This window comes from Sinocyclocheilus anshuiensis, unplaced genomic scaffold (assembly GCF_001515605.1).
Source record: "Sinocyclocheilus anshuiensis isolate Anshui unplaced genomic scaffold, SAMN03320099.WGS_v1.1 scaffold87, whole genome shotgun sequence".
Taxonomy (NCBI): Eukaryota; Metazoa; Chordata; class Actinopteri; order Cypriniformes; family Cyprinidae; genus Sinocyclocheilus; species Sinocyclocheilus anshuiensis.
The window spans coordinates 2,217,780-2,223,087 of record NW_015549609.1 but is presented as its reverse complement, the minus strand read 5'-3'; the positions used below and the strand labels follow the sequence as shown (position 1 = coordinate 2,223,087).

At 36.4% G+C, this 5,308-nt stretch overlaps 1 protein-coding gene across 5 annotated transcripts in view; it reads left to right on the top strand.

The window, feature by feature from the left end:
- The window catches only part of LOC107659145 (nuclear factor of activated T-cells 5-like), a 50,416-nt gene that overhangs the window by 15,091 nt on the left and 30,017 nt on the right, over window positions 1-5,308 (top strand). The window contains exon 1 of one of the 5 annotated variants that reach the window (XM_016447981.1): window positions 500-515. The exons of the other annotated variants lie outside the window; for them this stretch is intronic. The gene's annotated coding sequence lies outside the window, so the exon portion shown is untranslated. Of the gene's footprint in view, window positions 1-499; window positions 516-5,308 lie in introns of those variants that run through there. 5 annotated transcript variants of the gene reach the window in all.

The window sequence follows — 5,308 nt, the reverse complement described above, 5'->3', positions numbered from 1 at the left end:
GTCCTACTCAAACTGCATCTAATATACATGCAAACAAATATATTTTCATTTAATTCCAGTTAAAATCTAATTAAGTGTCTGAAAACAATTTTCACTCTTAAGTGTATTCTTCTTTTTAAGTATATTATTTCAGGAGCCTAATAAGTACTCTTAAAAAGAACATTTTTACAGAGACACCCGAGACACCCAAATGACTCCAGAACAGGGCATTGATATAGAATCAAAATCCTTTTGTTTTTTGAATCCTTCAATGCTTCGACATCAATTTAGAATATGGACTTCCATCGAGAAACTTTTGCTGTCAGTTTGAATTTTATTGTCCTGTGCTGTTGGTCCAGTTTGCATAATCTTTAGTACTGCATGTATCATCTAGTACACCTCCTGACAAAACTTGATAGACAGCAGGAGTGTGAGGACATTCTGAAGACACATTTCAAAGTTGTGTGTGTTTCGTTTTTTTGCCAGATATGAGTCTTGGCCAATATGGACAGCAACAGACAAAAAGTGAAAACATGGTAAGCTTCATCAACTTCTGATGATAGGAGGTGGCATTATTTTATCCATCTCTCTAGTGTCTGTGGAAAGCTGAATGTAACAGCAAAGTTTGGTTTATCTGGCCACACAATTAGGAAAGAGGCTATTGAAAACCATCCTCATTCCCCCATTCAATTAACTCCTCTGGCAACGTCCCTCGGATCCAAAACACCACTGAAAAATACAATACAAATACAGTATAAAGGTTATTTATTGGCATGGATGGTTCCATGAAGAGCCTTTTACATCCATGGAACCTTTCCATTGCACAAAAGGTTCAATACATAAGCCTACATGTAATAGGAAGCATGTGGTGGCACGTAGAATGAAATAAACATCCTTCTTAAGGCACACTCTGTTCCTCCTCCCTGTCCCAGGTTGGTCTGTAAAGTCCCCCTTCATGTCTGCCTCAAGGTTAGGCCATTGTTTAGCCCAGAGCTATTGATGCTATAGTAATGTAGCTGGTTTGATAGTGTTCTTCTGGCTTCTTTTTGACCATGTATTTTGTCACCCTTGGATGTTCTCATTATCTATTGCCCTCGAGGGACGGAGGCAAATCCCCACCACAGGTTAAATGGATGAAGTGGACGCTGGCTGTGCTATCTCTTATTGAAGGAGTGTTCACTTTCTCTGATTGGACCCATGTTAGAGCACAATGTGACATTTGTTTTGTTTGACTTTAATAACTTTGTGAATATAGGCTGTTGTCATACTTCAGCTTTTCTCTGAATGTGTGACTACAGATTTTGCTTGATAAATCTTGCATTTTATTAATATTCTTGTGCTCTGACCTTGACTATTCAGAGTAGTCCGGTTTCTGTTGGCATTTGTTAAAAAGATCATTTTGACTAAAGAGTAAAAAGCATGAAAATCATCTCTTAGAATCTCTAGAGAATGTTATTTATTTATTTAATTTTTAAATTAATTTCATGGTGACAATGAGTTTGATTAACAGTATGACAATTTAGGACAAACATGTAAACAAGTATTGCAAGGTGCGATGTGACTGAGATATCATACAATTTTCCTGAGGAATAAATGCTAAAAATGTAAGTACTTAAATTACATAAATGATTTGGTTAAGATTTAAGTACTTAGATGAAGTTCAGAAATGATACTATTGATCGATCATGAAAACAAAATAATTGCATGACATGACTTTTTTTTTTCACCTTGATCAAGATTCAGTAACAATATATGCAATCATGTCAAAAAGGGCCCTAATTTTTGTGTTATTTGTCTGTTTACAATTATATGCAAATTACTGTCACAAAATATACATTTTGTTTCTCCTCTATGCCCCGCCTTTCTGAAACGCGTACATTTTTACTTTGTTTTAAATTTGTTTTCAGTCTGAAAAGCGAGGTGTGCTCTGATTGGCCAGCTATCCAGTTCGTTGTGATTGGCCGAATACCTCAAGCGTGTGACGGAAATGTTATGTCCCTTACCATACTCTGATGCAGTGTCCCGGCCAGAGCGACGAGACAAAATCATTAAAACCCATTATAAACGTGTTGCATCCAGTGGGGACATAATTACGGATATACAACTTAACCACTGATTTCTAGTCGTGTCCTCTTTTGGAAGCCCAAACAAAGTAGTTTCACTTTCACAACGAAACACAGCGTCACACACGGAGGCCTAGAGTGAGTGGAGGCCGGCACGGGCGGCGGATTTGACGAAGGAGCGTCCGGCGGGCTTGCAGCATTCTTTATGCATCAAGAGCTTGTAATACTTCAAAGAGAAAGGAAAAATTGAAATCGCATCATATGACCCCTTTAATATTTCAGAATCGCACAATAAATTAATTTAATAAACATTCCCAGTTTCTCTTAATAAAAAAGTTAGAAAACAAGCAGCATTATCATAACAATAGCAATTCTGTCAGAGTTTGGGTGACACTTGATTAATGTCATGGCAGTTCACAGGTATTTTGTCTTGTTAGTGAACAATCCAGTATGGAGATAGAATTGTTGCATAATTCCAAATAAATAGATTGTGATCCACAAATAAATGTAAAGAGGTTAACAAAAATTAAACAAATTGATAAATAAATAGAATGAGATCCAAAAAGAAATCTTTTATTTTATAGATTTGCAAATAAAAAAACATATTCAATGCATTTGTGAATAGCTGTATGTGCATTAGTGGATTTTAAAACATTTCTAGCGTCAAGACACTGACAATCCACAAATGTGTGGACTCCACTCACCGTCTGCTCAAGCCAATTAGATAACAGCCACACTTCGCTGACCAATCGTAGCACATTCTCGCTATAGCCAATCACGTTTTTTGCTTTAGCGTCTTGATGCTAGAAATGTTTCAGAATCCACAAATGTGCGCTACGCTCATGGTGAGCAGGTGATGTGATACTAAATTTCACCAAATCTGTTCTGATGAGGAAACAAACTCATGTACGTCTCGGATGACTTGAAGCCGGGTAAATTTGAAGCAAATTTAAATTTTTGGGTGAACTATTCCTTTAAGCACTGATTTTTGCATTCCATTACGTCCATATAAAAATATATATACTTTTAAGACCGTTTACTTCATCTATAGGATATGTAAAAGATTATCTCTCTCTGTCTGGTTTGGTAGTACTTTAGCTTTAGGGCAGCAACTGTTATTTTGCTTTTTTCCTCATATAGAGAAGCACCCTTTTAAATTTCCCTTTACCAGCTACTTAATGCTCAGAATATGTGGAGATGTAGGCTGCGCTTTGCTCCTGGTTGCTATGGTGCAGTCGACAGCAGGGTGGAATAGGTAATAAACATTTGTAGAGTGTTATAAATGATTCCCAGCTTAAATCCCTCTTGTCCTTTGCATGGAGACTTTCACCTTGTAAACCTTCAAAGGCACTGTCTGTATCAGCGGTGCCAGGACCGCTTTTAGCCCACATCCCATTTAAAATATTAAAAAACATTGCTCACCTCTGTTGGCTTGCATTAAAAGCACATTTCTGATTCTGGTTCTGAAAAGAAATGTCAGAATTCACTGATTTCAAGAGGCCCTTACGTTTATGTAGTCAATAATTGTGCAAGTTTAAATTTCAGTTTTGTTTTCTTTTATGTAAATATCAAATATTATTATATAATTTACATTTATGCATTTAGCAAACACTTTTATGCAAAGTAGAGCCAACACTGTTTTTAATATGCCAGGTTTATAGACAACTAGATTATAGGAAGTAAGATAGAGAAGAGGAGAAATGCAGAGAAATAAATAAATATAATAAAGAACAATGCATAATTCAACAATCTTAGCAAACTTAAAACTGGCTTGATACTGAATCTTACTGTCAAAACAAGGTCATGCAAATGAAGTGTGTCTGATTCATACAAAGTCTTATCGATTCATATTCAAGTTTTGTCCCGAATATTAGGTAATATGACTGGATACTGAGCAATGTCATTGAGTGCTAATTAATATTCATGAGCTCATCCTTTCTATATAGTGTCATCACATGCATAATCTATTTCCCACCTCTGTTTTATCTTGTGATTTGACAGTTCACATTTCTGCTTGACAAGCCTCAAAGCCACTTCACAAAACCTGTTTAGCTAGTTAAATAAAGCAAGGAGATCAAGCCAAAAACCTACAAGAGGAAAAACACGAGGGGCTTGAGGTCCAACAGCCAAAAACACTGGCATTCACGCGTAACCCAGGGCTAATCAGAGCAAGTGCCAAGAATCTGCAATAGTGAATGAAAGTGTGAATGAGAGATCTGGATAACTTGCATAATGTTTTTTTTTTCTCCTTTCTTTACTTTTCCCCTTTCATGCACAGTTCGAATATGTTGGTGTTATGGTTAGAGAGCATGGATGTGAGTTGTTTTTCCATCTTCCTTGTGTGGCTGAACTTCTGTATTATGAAGATTAGCATCACAGGCCATGATATTATTTAGGGCTGAATGAATGAATGAATGAATGAATGAATGAATGAATGAATGGAGATTGTTCTGTTAAAAAGTGTGATTGAGTGGGTAAGTCTTCAGGTGCTTTTCTGTAATTTTTTCTTTACCAATAGACCACCCAACCCCTTAGTAGCATTGTTTGGTATTTTGCCAGATTCTATTAAATTAAACGCATTACAGGCTGACAGTGTTGCCTTTGCAACTCTACTAGGTGACTTATTCTTATGAATTGGAAGTCAGCAGCTCCCCCTCTTTATCGTCAATGGGTTTTTGATTTTTTTTATATGCCCTCAAGATGGAAAAGATTCGGTTCGCCAAAACTTTTTCTGAAAGTGTGGAGCCATTTTCTGGAATATTTTAAGGAGACAAAGATCTCATTTATTTATTTTCCCCCTATTTTATTTTATTAGTTATTTATTTAGTGAATAATTATGCTTGCCTTGTGTTTTCTTTTTTCTTAATTTGAATTAATGTATGGTATTAATTGTATGTATATGTGTATGTACTGTATCTCTATTATTTATACTATATTTACGTTATTTTTATTTTCTGTCTGACCTAAGATGAACCAAATAAAGCAAAAAAAATTTGCTTATTTTTGGGGCATGCAAATGTGACTCATTTTGTTCTCATTTACAGGGAACATCATGAAGGAACTCCTGGAGAATTTGGGTTTGGTGAAGTACTATGATGAGAAGCTCACTCTCCACACAGTGCTGCAGATCGACAAGAACAGTGTCACAGATGTGCCTGTCCAGTCCCTTTCAGATCTGCCATGGCTGTTCTTGAAGAGACTGGTGATGCTACAAAGGACAGCAAGGAGCGTTAAGTGTTCCTCATCAGATGGGACAGAAGATTCGG